Genomic DNA, 18088 nt, shown 5'->3' with positions numbered 1-18088 from the left:
AAAATTAGCTTAAACCCGTAAAATCATTCAAAACTATCCACAAATCGACTTCTAATTACAAGAATTTTGTCATCTTAATCTTAGGGCTAAAACCCTCATTTCCCCCAACCCAAATCATGGATTAAATCCTAAATTTATGGAAGGAATCGAGAAGAAACATGACAATGAGAATTAGAATCTTACCCTAAGGTAAATCAGTGCAAGTAGCCTTTGAAATCACCTCAAATCGAGCTCTAGAACCCAAGATAAGAAATTATGAAGTACTAAGTTCGAAGTTGGAATTAAGTTACTGCCAGTTTGTGATGCTTCATCGCAACTGCAGACACACAATGTCTATCATGATGAGTCTCTCCTGACCAGGCCCACGAACCTTCATCGTGGTCATAAAGACCCGCACACGATCGCAATGACCACCTATCCCAGGTCTTCGCGGTCATTATCCTCCTCTTGCAATTGCAAAGAACGATTTCAAACACAAGAGACTAACAATTTCGGCTATGCCCAAAACTCCTATCCAACACCCAAAAATAATACGGAACCTCCCGAACACAAACCAAATATACATTTCAGTCATAAAACACGCTAGAACCTGCTCGCTCACTCAAAACATCGATATGCAGTTCTATTGACCTAATATTAACTGTGGTCAAGTCTAACCTTTAAGACCCATACGTGATCGCGATGATCACCTATCCCAGGCTTCACGGTCACGGTCGTCTACCCGTGCTCACGAAGGAGAATTTTAGACACTAGAAACTAGCAATTTCAGTTATGTCCAAAACTCCAATCCAACACCTGAAACTCATATAGAACCTGTCAGACACAAACCAAATATGCATTTCAGTCATGAAACTCGCTACGAACCTGCTCACACACTCAGAACATCGAAATAGGGTCGTCTTGATATCACGACCCAATTTCACTAAGTCGTGCAGGACACCTATCTTTCCCACTTCGGTAGGCGTACCCTTACCCCAACAATCATAAATCATAAGTAAAATGCCAAGTCTCAGTATAACCAATCCAAACCAGTATATCACAATCATATCACAAACATATCACAGAAAACAAAGAGGTACAATCCAATGCAATAATGTATGAATGAAGAATGCAATGCATACGCACCGTACATAGTTACTCCGACAATGGAAGCAGTACAACCCATGGGGAGACCTGCGAAGTCCATGTACCAGTCACTCCGCACACAACCAAGAGATGACTCCATATCCAACCAATACACCTCATATCAGTCATTCCACACATAGCCCAGAGATGACTCGATATACAATAAGTCTCAGAATAGTATCGGTCACTTCGCGCGCAGCCTAGAGATGACTCGTATCAAATGTGTCTCAATGCATATGTATTTCCTTCTCACTTTCCATCCTCAGTACCATAACAAGGAAATATCAATTTATCTTGGAAATGAGTATGAATACGATGTAATGTAATATCAAATAACCAATTCAATCCCAAACAGTACCACACATGGCACATAAGTAATATCAATAATAAGGCTACACAATAAGCAACAATGGAGTCACAATTTTTATCTCAAAATCAAATCAAAGTAAGGTACTGCAATGTCATAATCCTGATATATCACTAATCACCAATATCCCATGTCGCAACGTGGCAACAAGCCAGTAAAAAAATAGAACAAGATAAGTCAACAACGCAATGTGGTGGCTAGCCCCCAAATCATTCAACAAGGCCCAACCTAAGGCAATATCCAACTCAACTTTATACCCGAAGGTTTAAATGCATTCTCCGATAATATCATCTCAAAATACGTTTTGCTAATCGAAGTCTCACCAAAAGGTAAACCGTAACCTACCTGGAAAGCCGAACAACAAATCTCCAGCAGTCAAACCTTAGTCTTGCCCTTCCTTTGTGCCTCGATATAATGAAAGTCTAGTCATATCCGGATCAAGAAATTAGAATGAAGAAGAATTATTATTCAAACCTTACTTCTATTTAAGACCCAAATCCCAACCTATGGAATGAGGTTTATGAACTAAAAAGATGAAATTAGGAATCTATAGGTCTCAACATGAAGTTAATGTTCTAGGTGATCAATTCCCATCAATTATAAGCTAGAAGAACTAAGAAATCACTTAAATTCGGATTCTAGGAAAAAACCCTCAAATTTGGGTATGAACCCTAACTTCCAATTTCATAAATTACACACTAATAATGAAGAAATCATGAAATAGTAGACTCTAATCATCAATCCCATGCTTAAAGGAGTTAACCCAACCATTAATTCAAGATTTAATAGCCTAGAATGAAGAACCCACAAAACCCTCTTTTAATCCATCATTTATTAAGGAAACTAGCATGCTTAATGGATTCCTAAGGGGATTAATGTAACATGGAATGGAAAGGAAGATCAAAGAACTTACCACAATGATTTTCTAAGAATAACAACCTTGAATGCTTCCAAAAAGCTCTAAACTAGGAATGGTATTGAATGAAAGACTTAGGGCTTTTAAGACGCATTTAATGAATCTAACTGCCCGTCACCCGCTCCCGCGGTCCATTAGCCGCTCCAGCGCTCTCGTTTCCGCGGTCCCCAGACCGCTTCTGCGATCCTGCCCAAATTACATAAGGACGTTGTAGCGGCAGAGGCCACTGCTATAGTGTTACCGCTGCGTGCGGTCATGGTGCCACTTAAGCGGTGCACCAGACACCAGAAAATTACACAAGTTTCACTAATTCATCCCGAAATTTTGACTATAACCTGAGACCATAGTCTCACAAACCTTATATGTAAACATACATAAAAACGCACTATGAATGCACTCGTGGCCTCGAAATTCCCAACAAAGGTCTCGTTGATCGAGTCAAGCCCGGATACCTCAACACTAACTTTCCAACCTAAGTCCCAAAATGCACCCGAGTGCATTGGGAACCGAACCGAATACACACACGAGTTCTAAAATATCATCCTGACCTCTCGGAATCGATGAATTCTCAAAAAAGGTCAGTTTACCAAAAAGTCAACTTTGAGTCAACTCTTTCTGCTGTAAGCCCAAAATTCCCACAAAGTCACCCAAATCATAACCACAGGCCTCGGGAAGCTTGTCAAGCGATCCTCTCGGGTCAAATGTGAGCTAAACAAGCTCGGGAAAGGGTCAAAAGCACCGTAAAGGCAATAACGACCAAACCGGTCGTTACATCAGATACCAATTAAACCATCGCTCGTCCTCGAGCGACGAAGGGAAAAGAACGGAAAAGTACCTGAATTGGCAAACAACTGAGGATATCGGCTACGCATGTCAGACTCAGTCTCCCAAGTGGCCTCCTCAACAGGACAATGCTTGTATTGCACCTTCACAGAAGCTATCTCCTTATACCTCAACTTTCGAACCTGTCTATCTAACATTGCAATAGGCTCCTCCTTCGTAAGTCATATTCTCATCAAGCAATACCGAGTCCTAACGAACAATGTAAGTACCATAGACATGATACTTGATGAGCGCCTACTAAGCCGAGTGGCAAGGCCAACTTATAAGCAACATCGCCTACACAATCAAGGATCACAAATGGCCCAATATACCTCGGACTCAGCTTACCTCTCTTCGCAAATCTTATAACACCCTTCATGGGTGAAATCTTCAGCAGAACCTGATCACCAACGGCGGCCTCTCAAGAGACTCTGGCAATAGATACGTACCCCAAGGTCGAACCTCAAACGCATCAAACCAACCAACCGGAGATCTACATCTCCTACCATACAAAGCCTCAAAAGGCGCCATGTCGATACTCTAGTGACAACTGTTCTTATACGCGAACTCTGCCAATGGCAAGTACTGATCCCAATGACCACCAAAGTCTATAACGCAAGCCCTCAACTTATACTCGAGCACCTAAATAGGTCCGGTCAGACTATCCATCGGTCTGGGGGTGGAAAGTTGTACGAAAGGTCCAATCGGCTACCCAACTCAGCTTGAAAAGCACTCCAGAAACGGGAAGTGAAGATAGTACCCCGATCAGATATGCTAGAGATGGGAATCCCATGCAATCTCATAATGTCACTAATGTACAACTTGGCTAACTTCCCTGTGGTATAAGAACCCTGAACTGGGATGAAATGAGTTGACATAGTCAACCGATCAACTATCACCCAAATTGAATCAAACTTACCCAGGGTCTTCGAAAGACCCACAAAAAAAATCCATGGCAATCCTCTCCCACTTCCACCCTTGAATAGGCATCCTTTGAAGTACACCACCGGTCATACTGGTGCTCATACTTAACTTGCTGACAATTCCTACACTTAGCCACAAAATCGGCTATATCCTTCTTCATGCGAATGCCACCAGTAATGATGCCTCAAATCACGATACATCTTAGTCGCCCCCGAATGAATGGAATATCGAGAGCTATGGGGCTCATTCAAAATCAAGTCACCAACATGAGGAGCACACACGCGCCTCTTAATCCTCAACGTACCCTCACAATCAATCATGGCCTCCTTGGCCTCACCTCTAAGAACCCTATCTCGAATTTTGCTCAACCGAGCATCCTCAAACTGATGAGTCCTGATCTGATCTAACAAGGACGATCACGCCTCTACACAAGCTAAAACTCTAGCCTGGCGCTGAAATATCAAGGCGAAATAAAACTGGAGCTGAAATATCAAGGCGAACAAAACTGTTGGCCAGAGTTTGAACCTCCATGGCCAACAGACGCTCGGAAACAACCAAACGGGCTAAACTCCCCATACTCGTGGCCTTACGATTCAAGGCAGTCAGTAATAACATTGGCTTTCCCTGGATGATAAAGAATAGAAATGTCATAGTCCTTCAGGAGTTCCATCCATCGGCGCTGCCTCAAATTCAGATCCCTCTGGGTAAACACGTGCTGAAGGCTACGGTGATCGGTGAAAACCTCACAATGGACGTCACTACAAGTAATGCCTCCAGATCATCAAAGCTATGACGACAACTAGCAACTCCAAATCATGGGTAGGGTAATTCCTCTCATGGATCTTCAACTGACGGGAAGCATAGGCTATAACACTACCCTCCTGCATCAACACAACACCCAAACCCACGCGAGATGTATCACAATAGACTGAAAAATCTTTACCCTCCACGAGTAATGCTAGAATCGGGGCTGAAGTCAAAAGACTCGGATCAACAACCTCGAACTATTAGCCACGAGGGGAAGAAGCGGATCCAACCTGGTACTCTGCATTCATAAAGGAATGCCGCAAGTGTACTCTGCATTCATAAAGGAATGCAGCAAGTGTAGGTCAGTACAAACAACAAGTACTGGTAGGTATCATAGGTCGACTAAGACTAGCTAACGTATATAAAGACAACAAAGCAAGATAAACACGTAAAACAACAAGGTACAAGTCAACATGAATCAATAACCACGGTACAAGTCATCACCTATGTTATAGTATCTAAACCCAATTGTGCCAAGTCTCAATATAACCAATTCCGAACCAGTATATCACAATCATATCACAAACATATCACAGAAAACCAAGAGGTATAATCCAATGCAATAATGTCTAAATGCAATGCATATGCACCGTACACATGTACTCTAACGATGGAACATCATATCTCGGCAGCACAACCCATAGAGGATCTGCGAAGTCCATGTACCACTCACTCCACAGCACAGCCCAGAGATGACTCCATATCCAACCAATACGCCTTATATCATTCATTTCGCACACAACCCATAGATGACTCAATATACAATAAGTCTCAGAATAGTGCCGGTCACTGTGCACACAGCCTAGAGATGACTCCATATCCAACTAATACGCCTTCTATCAGTCATTCCGCACACAACGCATAGATGACTCAATATACAATAAGTCTCAGAATAGTACCGGTCAATCCGTACATAGCCCAGAGATGACTCTTATCAAATGTGTCTTAATGCATCTGTATTTCCTTCTCACTTTCCATTCTCAATACCATAACAAGGCAATATCAATGTATCATGGAAATGAGTATGAATACGATGCAATGTAATATCAAATAACAAATTCAATCCCAAAAAGTACCACACATGGCACACAAGTAATATCAATAATAATGCTACACAATAAGCCACAATGGAATCATAATTTTCATCTCAAAATCAAATCAAAGTAAGGTACCACAATGTCATAATCATCATATATCACTAATCACCAATATCCCATGTCTCAATACGGCAACGAGCTAAATAGAACAAGATAAGTCAACAACGCAACAGGGTGGCTAGCCCCCCCCCCCCCCCAAATCATTTAACAAGGCCCAACCTAAGGCAATATCCAACCCAAATTCATACCCGAAGGTTTACATGCATTCTCCGACAATATCATTTAAAAATACGCTTCGCTAATCGAAGTCTCACCATAAGGTAAATCGTAACCTACCTGGAAAGCCGAACAACAAATCTCCAACAGTCAAACCTTAGTCTTGCCCTTCCTTTGTGCCTCGATATAAGAAAATTCTAGTCATATTTGAATTAGGAAATTAGAATCAAGAAGAATCATTATTCAAACCTTACTTCTATTTAAGACCCAAATCATAACCTATGGAATGGGGTTTATGAACTAAAAAGATGAAATTAGGAATCTATAGGTCTCAACACGAATTTAATGTTCTAGGAGGTCAATTCCCATCAATTATAAGCTAGAAGAACTAACAAATCACTTAAATTCGGATTCTAGGCAAAACCCCCCAAATTTGGGTATGAACCCTAACTTCCAATTTCATAAATTACACACTAATAATGAATAAATCATGAAATAGTAGACCCTAATCATCAACTCCATGCTTAAAGGAGCTAACCCAACCATTAATTTGAGATTTAATAGCCTAGAATGAAGAACCCACAAAACCCTCTTTCAATCCACCATTTCTTAAGGAAACTAGCATGATTAATGGATTCCTAACCCTCTGTTTGGATGGTTGTTTCCCGTGGTTCATTAATGTACAGTATGGTATGGTACAATATGGTGTTATATTATATTGTACTGTATTAATGAACAAATGTTTGCATAGACCGTATCGTTTGTTGTGGTTTAATAATATTTGTATTGTTTGGTTTGACTGTATGGTACTGTATAATAACTTGTAAGTTTACTAAAATACCCTTAACTCCTAATTAGAAATTAGTTTATATATATTAATAAAACTCAGATGAAGAATAAAATAGGAATTTTAAAAAATAAGTAGGTGGTGGAGGGGTGGGTGGTGTGAGGTGGGTGGTTGTGGGATGAGGGTAAGGGTAGTGGCTGGCAGGGTGGGGGTGAGTGGTTATGGGGTTGGGTGGTGGTGAGGGGTAGTGGGTGGTGGAGGGGTGGGTGGTGTGAAGTGGATGGTTGTAGGATGAGGATGGGGGTAGTGGGTGGTAGGGTGGGGGGTGAGTGGTTGTGGGGGTGGTTGGTGGTGAGGGGTAGTGGGTGGTAGAGGCGTGGGTGGTAGGGTAGGGGTGGGGTGGATGGTAGGGTGGGTGGGATGGATGGTGGAGGGTGGCGCAGTGGTGGGGTTGGGGTGAGTGATAGGGTGGGGGTGGGTTGGGGTGGATGGTGGAGGGTGGGGTATAATGGGAAATGAAATACGTAACCACTGAAAAACCACCAAATCCGTGGTTACAAAAATTGGGACTTTTCATGGTTATATAACCATGGGATGAACCACGGGTTTACAACACCATACCACATAATTTTAAGAACAATTGAAACAAACATGGTTTCATACAAAACCATACATTAATGAACCACGGGAAACCACCATCCAAACAGGGGGTAAGGGGATTAATGTAACATGGAATGGAAAGGAAGGTGAAAGAACTTACCACCATGATTTTCAAAGAAGAACAACATTGAATGCTCCCAAAAAGCTCTAAAGTCGGAGTGGTATTGAATGAATGACATTAGGGCTTTTAACACACATTTAATGAATCTAGCTGCCCGTCACCCGCTCCCGCGGTCCATTAGCTAATCCAGCACTCCCGCTTCTGTGATCCTACCCAAATTACAGAAGGATGTTGTAGCGGCATGGCCATCGCTACAGTGGTACCACTGCCGCGGTCCTGGTGCCGCTTAAGCGATGCACCAGACACCAGAAAACTATACAAGTTTCACTAATTCAACCGAAATCCTGAGTATCACCCGAGACCATCTGCTCACAAACCATATATGTAGACATACATAAAAACACGCTACGAATGAACTCGTGGCCTCAGAATTCCCAACGGGAGTCTCATTGACCGAGTCAACCCCCAACAACAACAACAACAAGCCCAGTATAATCCCACTATGTGGTGTCTGGGGAGGGTAGAGTGTACGCAGACCTAACCCCCACCTTGAAAGGTAGGGTGGCTGTTTCCGAAAGACCCTCGGCTCAAGGGAGGAGACAAAGAGATGAAAAGACAAAAGGTTAGATATGATCAAGCCTATCGAAAACAATATGAAAGCAAGGAATAACAAAGTAAGAAAGTCATGGTAAAAGTAGAATTAACTGCTATAGATAACTATGAAAATGAAAATAATGAAAGTAAATAAGTCATTATAAACCAACAGATACTCACAGAAATCAAGAGACAAGAAACTATAGAACAACATAACTACTCTTAAGGGAGGATAAACGCGACTACCTACTATCCTTCTACCCTAATATGAGTCCTCCATACCCTCCTATCTAAGGTCATGTCCTCCGTAAGCAGGAAATAAGCTATGTCCTGTCTAATCAATTCCCCCCAATACTTCTTCGGCCTACCTCTACCTCTTCTGAAACCGTCGCTGGCCAACCTCTCGCACCTCCGCACCGGGGCATTTTCATCTCTCCGCATCACATGTCCAAACCATCTCAGCCTCGCTTCCCGCATCTTGTCTTCCACTGTGGCTATTCCAACCTTGTCTCAGATGACTTCATTCCTAATCCTATCACTCCTAGTGTGCCCACACATCTATCGCAGCATTCTCATTTCCGCCACTTTCATCTTCTGAACATGAGATTTCTTGACTGGCCAACACTCCGCCCCATACAACATAGCTGGTCTAACCACCACTTTGTAGAACTTGCCTTTAAGTTTCGGTGGCACCTTCTTGTCACACAACACTCCGGAGGCAAGCCTTCATTTCATCCATCCTGCACCAATACGATGTGTGACGTCATCATCAATCTCCCCATTTCCTTGTATAATAGACCCAAGATACTTGAAACTATCTTTCTTCTGTATGACCTGGGTGCCAAGCTTCACTTCCACATCAGCCTCATGTACTATATCACTGAACTTGCACTCCAAGTACTCTGTCTTGGTCCTACTCAACTTGAACCCTTTAGACTCCAGAGTTTGTCTCCAAACCTCCAGCTTAGCGTTAACCCCGCTTCGAAACTCGTCAATCAGGACTATGTCATCCGCAAATAACATACACCATGGCACCTCACCTTAATACCTCAAAACTAACTTTCCAACCCAAGTCCAAAAATGCACCCGAGTGCATTGGGCACCAAACTGAATGTACACACGAGTTCTAAAAGATCAGCCAGACCTCTCGGAATCGACAGATTCCCGAAAAAGGTCCATTTATCAAAGAGTCAACTTTAAGTCAACTGTTTTTTGCTTTAAGCCCAAATTCCCCCCAAAGTCACCCAATCATAACCAAAGACCTCGAGAAGTGTGTCAATAGTCCTCTTGGGTCAAATATGAGCTAAAAAAGCTCGAGAAAGGGTCAAAAACACCGAAAAGACAATAGCGACTAAACGGGTCATTACGCTTAAGCCAATGTTGATCGTAGTCAACTCTAAGCTTTAAATTTAACTAATTCTCAACTAAAGGTCCAAAACGCACCCGAGCCCCTCGGGATTCGAACCAATTACTCAACTAAGTTATCAATCACATTTCATACCTAATGAAATCGATGTAACTCTGCTATGGACCCATTTACCCCCGATGTTGGCTTTGGTCAAACTTTCTAATTTTCTAAACTGGAGGACTTCCAATTTTGCTAAATATAATCAGATACTATCTCAATTACCTCGGGAATCGCGCAACCAATCCCGGCATGACAGAAATGTTGATAAAGCTATGAAAAGGGTATTTTATAGAAGAAAAGTCAAAAATTGTTAAACGACCCATTTCATTACACCCCAATAGTACGTACCACCTCCAAAATGGCCACCCTCCAGCTATTATAATGTTATGGATAGGTCTATTGGATTGGAGGTGATGACCGCTCCCATAGTATACTTTAACCCTAGAAGAGATACCACTATAATTGCCGGAACTATGGAACCTCTTGCCCAAACACTCCTCATAAACCTAATGTTACGTCTCGATTTTTTTTTTGGCATCGTTTGCGTTGTAAGTAAACTAACGTAAGCTCGAAGGGGTCATGGAACCCTTATGAGTCTAATGAATACTCTTAAAAAGTGTTAAGCAAGTATCTAAAGGTTCTGGGATCAAGCAAATCAAAGAAAATAAGTATGTCGAAAATTTGGAAGAAATTTACAAAATTTTCGGTCAACTTTTGAGGGGTATATCTCCAGGTATATGAGGATTTTTAAGGTTTTTCAAAATCCTAATATGAAGTTCGTCGATTCTAGTTTCCAACACAACAAACCGCTCATCGATACGACATTGGAGTAGAGAATTATGGACATTACAAGTTAGGCTGACAGAGCAGAACTACTACAGTACCGACTTGCTACAATACTGCTATAGTACTGCTACAGTGACCTTGTCACGACCCGGCTAGGGGGCCGCAACGAGCACCCGGTGCTACCCCACCCGAGCACCCCCTTATCGTACATAACATAACATCTAGGTGAACCATAAGTCAATTCGTGCTTTTTTTTTATTATCGGTAATCATATTGATCCAATTAGACTACCATCATCATTTAACATATCATAGGCATCTAGGCCATACCATAAGTACAAGGCCGACGTGGCTAACAAAAGATATACAAAACATGGGCCGGCATGGCCGAACATCTCTACCCACATACACATGACTACGAGCCTCTAAGAGTATGACATATCGTATGAGCGGGACAGGACCCCGCTATGCCCATAATTATATAGGCAAAAGAATAAGTACCCAAAAGCTACGGCTCCGAAAGAAATGGAGCTCTGCTATGCAATCTCTGAATAAGCAGCTATGGATCAAGTCTGTCTCCCTGTGCACCTGCGGGCATGACGCAGCATCCACAAACAAAAGGACGTCAGTACGAAGAATGTACTGAGTATGTAAAGCATGATCAACATCAATATAGAAGCATAATAAATATCATATGAAGATAGCATAGGAGGGGAGACAGTAATATCATCATCATCATGTCGCTTACTTGCATACATCGTCGTTCGTATCCCATAATAATACTCGTACCATACTTGTGCTCATATTCGTATACATGTCCTTATTCGTATTCTTATACATAGTCTTATCACATTCATATTCATATTATATACCTAGCCATACACTTATATACATACATAGCGTACCCGACCATAAGGTTCGGTGTTTCATACGTACTTGGCTAACTAAGGCTCAATGTTATTTCTACCTGGCCCTACCAAGGCTTCAGGGTTATCCGTACCATCTGCAGACGTGCGCGCGCTTTTCGTAATCGTATACATACTTCATGCATATCCATATACATATATTCTACCCGGCGTTATAAGTTCGGGGTTCATTATAGCCCTTCATAGGCACATATAAGTATAATAGCCCGTAGGCACCTTTTGCATCATTTTTGATATCATTATCATTACTATTCTCATCGTTATCATTACATCTACATTATGGACTTACTCGTCATACGAGGAACATAGTATAATCATAGTACATATCAAGGGTCGTGAGCTTATGAGCTCGGAATGTCAACCATGTGAAGACAACATACTCATATGGAGGAATTAGGAATTTGGCCAAGAACCATGCCTTATGAAAGAAGTTTTAGCCTTACATACCTTTCCGTCGAACTATTCTACACTTGCACGTTCCCTTCCAATGCTAGCGTTTATACCTTCATTAATATCATAACTATGGCCATTCGTCATTCACATTATCCACATTATCTAGATTCCTCAATTTGCCTCTAATTCACCCACATTCATGATTATAACACCCATCTTCGTCCATTCGTCTAAAGTGTTTAGTTCATGATCTTAATATCATTTATAACACATTCATATCACAACACAATAACATTCATAACTCAATTCAAACTATTTCTCAAAATGTCACTATTCATCATTCATGACCTAGTTGACCACATTTTCTACAATTCATGTATTTTAATTCTCCAATACCTTAAACATCTTGTAAAAATCATGAATCTTACCTTAGAAGTTGTAGGAACAAGCTTTGGTTGATAATACTCTTCTTTGAGCAAAACCCTAGTTTTTTTCCATTTGGATTTCTTGACTTGGATGATCCTTGATGATTCCCTTATCCTTGATTCACTTGTCTTAGTGTTATTGATGGCTTATAATCCTTGAAACTCATATAATAAATGTAGAGAGAAGTTCTAGAGAGAAGTGGTGTAATGTTGTAATGAAATAAAATAAGTTTTGATCCTCATATTTAATGAATTGGAAAATCTGTGCTGGGTGAACAGTGGTCGTCCATGGAGGTTTATGGACCGTATTCCACTATACGGCTCGTCCTCCATGGGCGTATTTAGCCATTTCCAGAACCAGAAGCTGGGCTGCCTTCATGGTGGTTTACGACCATGGTTTACGGGCCGTAAATCACTTTACGGTCCGTCCACCAGGTCGATTTAACCATTTTCTCGGCTGGCAAAAAATTGAAGTTTGGCATGCCAGTTTACGACCTCGCAGTTTACGGACCGTATACGAGTTTACGGTCCGTATTTGCACTTCACAACCACTGGCAAAAAGCTGAAGCTTTTGCATGGCAGTTTACGACTGCCAGTTTACGGACCGTATTGCACTTTACGGTCCGTATTTTGCAATATACGACCACTGGGCAGTTTTGCCAACTTTCAATTTTTCTCATTTCTCGATTTTTCATTCTAATCATCCACATCCCTTTTCATACATTTCCCATGAAACATTATACACTCGCACTTCTCGCACACATCATTAGTTCATTTACTTGCGTACCAACGGGAAATTTTCCGAGGTGTAACAGACCCGACCCGAATTTAGAACCTTATAAAAGGGGAAAAACCCCATTTTTTCACCAAAAATCATATGAAGAAGCTCACCAAAGTTCTAGAAAAAACTATGAACTTCCAAGAGCTCCAAACAAAGTTTCCATAACCAAATTAATTAAGGATCTTAGTTGAAGATTTAGAAAGGTATATCAGGGGAACTAACTCATAGTTCTTGAAGAAGTATTGATCTTATGGGTATAGACTATGCTTGGATTTTGTGTATTCTCTATCCTAAGGTAAAACTCTATACTTCATTTATTGTTTCAGAATTGTTTTAGAAGGCTTTAGTGTAGAAAGATGGAAGATATTATGGTTTGAAGTTAGAATATAATTGTGATATGGAATGGAGTTTATGGAGTTATACAAATAATTATGGTGCTATTTTCAAATGTATCTAACGTTGATAGTGATGCCGGTATTGTTGTTGCGAGTTGGGATTAACTTCCGAGAGTAAAACCGTTGGAATATCATAGAATTAATAAATTTATTATTAGACTAAAGAAGCATCGTGTGGGATGTTTCACGGAGAATATTGGTGTTGATAATGTTGTTGTGATGTTGGTATTGTTGTTGTTGTTGGTTATTGGATTGTGATTTCGGGCTAGGCATATAAACAGGGGAGATGCTGCCCGATTTTCAGCAGGATATAGAATAGTTTAATATGAAGACCTAGCATAAGCATATAACAATGAGTCTAACGATAGTGCGAATTCTCTTGAATGTAGATTTACGAGTTCGGACGGATAAGCGTAGATAATAGGAGGCCGCACAGGTATGTCAAGGCTAATCCTTTTCTTTCAAAGGCATGATTCCTATGTCGTGATTCCATAAATGTTTCCATAGCCTCCTTGTTTTCAAAAGCTAGAAGTTCATGATTCTTAAAGTTCTCATAGTGTTAAAGATCAGAATGTTTCAATGATGATTACAATGGTAATGATGATTTTATGTTTGTAGGTTCCAAGTTTATGATTTCAATGTTATTGTGAGAATGTTGAGTTATTTCATGATTTTCTTGATTTTATTCATTGTTGTTGATCTCACCTTATAAAAATTTTTCCTTCAAGGCGAGATAGAGCGATGATGATTATTCCATAATATAATCGGAGGTTACCGACCTTACGTCACTCCGATAGAGTCATAGCATTCTTTGGGCTCTCATGCATGTGTATATATATATATATATATATATATATATATATATATATATATATACACGCATAGCCACCTGATTAGTTGGTATATTATGATATCGTCCCGGACGCAGGATCAGGTAGCCAGCTAGACGGTCCAGACCAATAGGATCTCCTCTCTGTGGCAGTCAGTGTGCTCCATTGATCCGGAGCTGCGGACCTTTTGGTATGCTGTTTTGATATATAGATATATGGGTATGAAAGGGACCTTGTCCTGTGTTTTCTACAATCTATATTCCATAGAGGTCTGTACAGGTGATATGTAGCTGCGATGTTATGCAGCCTTGTCGGTGCTTGTTTTGTTGTACAGTATATGTAGCGGCCTAATTGGCTTGCACTGCTACTCTCAGTATTTATGCTTATATGTATGCGTTGGCCGTGAGCTCTGGAGGCGGTGCTTCTTGTGTTGATTATTCTGGAGACAGTATAGCTCAGTTATAGATTGTGTATAGGCTCAGGATAATCAGTGAGAAGTAAATGCAAGTAGAGGAGTGCTTGGCTAGTAGTGTTCGGGCACTCGTCACGACTCATCGGTTGGGTCGTGACACCTGACGCCGAACAACTCAATATCTTTAGCGGTATCCACCACTCATTGAAAGGAAGCTCCTGTAGCAACTACCTAAGTCTCAACCAAACGAATAGGATAAATCAACCTATTGACGAACCTCTTCACCCTCTCAGCCTCAGTAGGAAGTAGCATCAAAGCGTGGCGAGCTAATGCATGGAATATCATCTCACAATCTCAAACAATCGTGCCATCGTATCACAATCCCTCGAACTAATTCCTCTTGTCTTCCCTCTCACTATTGGGAATGACCTTCTCCAGAAATACCTGTAAAAATTGAGTCCAAATGAGAGGAGGTGACCCAACTAATGTGCTCTCAATATAGGCCCTCCATCGCTGCTTGGCAAGCCCAATCATCTGACAAGTGGTATAATCAACTCCGTGGGAGTCTACCAATCCGAAGTTGTGAAACCTCTCATGAAAACTGACCAGAAACTCATAAGTATCAATATTCTGATCCCCATCGTATTGTGGAGGATCTATCCTCCAAAATCTATCAAACATCTTCTGCTCCTCCACTTTTATATTAGGTCTAACAATTAGGCGTGGAAAAATGCCAAACAATGACCCACCCTCAAACTAGGGAGCTGAAGCAGTAGTTGGCTAAGCCATTGGAGTCTGGAACTCTAGAGAAATCATCTGATCGGGAGTCTGACCTCCAACCCTAGTCTTAGATCTATCTAGAGTGACAGGCAAGGTGCCCGCTCAAGTCATACCCTCAAGAAAGCCCAACATATAAACCAAGGTGTCCTGCATCATATGAGTAGCAATGAACCATGGTGGTGCCTATGCTGGCCCAAATTAGATGTCGAAATCGGCTCATGCTCATGAATAACTTCTGGCTCCCGATATTCATCTCTAGCATAGCCCTGAGTGGCTAGTGGTGCTCGGCCTCTTGTAGATGCTGCAATAAGGGGTCTACCTCTTCCTCACCCCTGCCTCTACCGTGTACAATGATCCTAATAGCGGGTGCGGGCTCCTGATCTCCAGCGCGGTCGAATGAGTCCTCACTATCTATGAGAGAGTGAAACAAAGAAGTTTAGAACTCAAGTCAAATAAAGTGTGCACGCTAAAGAATGAAAGAATAGAAATTTTCTGAGTGTCCCATAGCCTCTCGAAGATAAGTACATACGTTATAGTACTGATTTACAAGACTCTACTAGACATTGCTTCTGTACCAATTAGACCGGTGAGTCTATGGTTCTGATTCCAAACTGTCACAACCCAAAAATTCAATAGTTGTGATTACACTTACGCCCAACCCAGTCTGTGGTTCTGATTCCAAACTGTCACAACCCAAAAATTCAATAGTTATGATTACACTTACACCCAACCCAGTAAGCGAACCATAAAATATTTCTAGAACCGTTATACAAAGCAAAAAAGTAAAGTGATAAAAGGAGATATTTCATAAACATAGTCTTATACTTATTAAATGCGGAAAGTGACAAAATACCACCTCATAACCTCGTTTACAAGTATAAGAGCTTCTAAATATACGAATACAAGTCTGAATGACCAAATACCACTATCAAGGGATGCAGACGATAGAATAAAGTAAAGATAGAAGGAGGTTGGAGTGGTGAATCAGTCAAGCAGCTCACCCTAAGATCTCCAAATCAACATATACAGACCCAGACGCCTCCCCATCACTCCACTGGTACATGAATCTAAATCTTCACCAAAAAAGTGTAGTATGAGTATAGGAAGCACGTGTATTAAGCAAATCTCATTAATCGATACCGTTGAAGTAGTGACAAGGTTTGGTTGTTCAAAACACTCACTTTAGCATTTATTAGTGTTAAGTTTCCATAATTAAAATTCAACGAAGCAAGCAATAAAGATAACTCAAAGCAATCAAGTAAAATCAACAAGTCAAATAATAATGAAATCATGTAAATGCAATACAATGCAATGACCATATATATGAAACTATATACACGCTAACTCCAAACGGAAGTGTCTGAGAGCTATGATTCATGGGGGACCCGCAAAAGTCCATATACCCACCCAAAATCAGATCGAACTAGATCACATGGGGTAATCATCCACTAATCGGCAATATAATCATCATTCTGTTCAGAACCAGGCCCAACTAGATCACATCGAGCAATACCCGCATGAACCATCACAAAGAATAGGTATGGAAGTTCGCATATGGCATAAAAATTATATGCAACATGGTTATATACATATACCGATAGAAATGCAATAAAGCAACTCATTTATACAAGTGTTAAGATATTCAGAGTGATGTATGAACACAAAAAAAAACAGTTAAATTAAGAGAGTTATCTTTCAGCTAAATCACGACATGATTCAGTACTCATGGATTCCATTCAACAATTACGTAATTTCAATAAAGTACCCTTATCATGACAGTCGTACCCACATAAGTGTTCATCATCTCATGAATACATGACCCCCTTTTTTACCTTTAGCACGTAACAACATTAATTATTAAAAACATCCTCCAATCGGAGTCTAAAAAGTCTTAATTACCTTAATCCATCGCCAACAAACTCACAAGGTCTCCTTTCCTTTCCTTAGCATCTCCAACTGCTCACAATATATTCAAATACATATTCTGTATAAGTATATGAGTCCGTAGACACCTATATTGATATCTAATTTAGCTGATCAAAAAGTCAACTAAAGCCTCTAAGTTCAAAACTGGAATTTTATTAAAAATTGATTACCCATAAACCATAGGTCCTAAATCCTACATTTCATCCAATTCCATCTACAAATTGATCCTCAAATCCCCAAATTACCTTCTCTTAACTTTGGAACAAAAAGCCCTAATTTCCACCCTAATTCATGAACAATCAATAAAAAGAAGGTTAGATTCTTACCCCCACGATGAAGCTAAAAAATTCCCTCCAAAATCTCCCTCATCCGAGGTCCGTGACTCTATGCTTGGAATAGTGAAAATACAATTTGGAATTTTTTTATAAGGTCTGCCAGGTATCACAGCAAATCTGTTGCTTACATCACAAATGCGGTCCCCTCACAGCAATTGCGGACCCCCAAGACTTGGCCCATCAACGCAAATGCGGCCAACCCACTGTAAATGAAGTATCCACAATTGCGGTTAAAACTCCGCAATTGCAGTCACACCAGATATCAGCTAAGCCCAAAATTTCTCCAACACCCTGTTTTGTGGTTTTAACCTCGAAC

The sequence above is a fragment of the Lycium barbarum genome, chromosome 4 (assembly GCF_019175385.1).
Source record: "Lycium barbarum isolate Lr01 chromosome 4, ASM1917538v2, whole genome shotgun sequence".
Taxonomy (NCBI): domain Eukaryota; kingdom Viridiplantae; phylum Streptophyta; class Magnoliopsida; order Solanales; family Solanaceae; genus Lycium; species Lycium barbarum.
The sequence above is the reverse complement of the archived record's forward strand: the minus strand, read 5'-3'. Positions refer to the sequence as shown.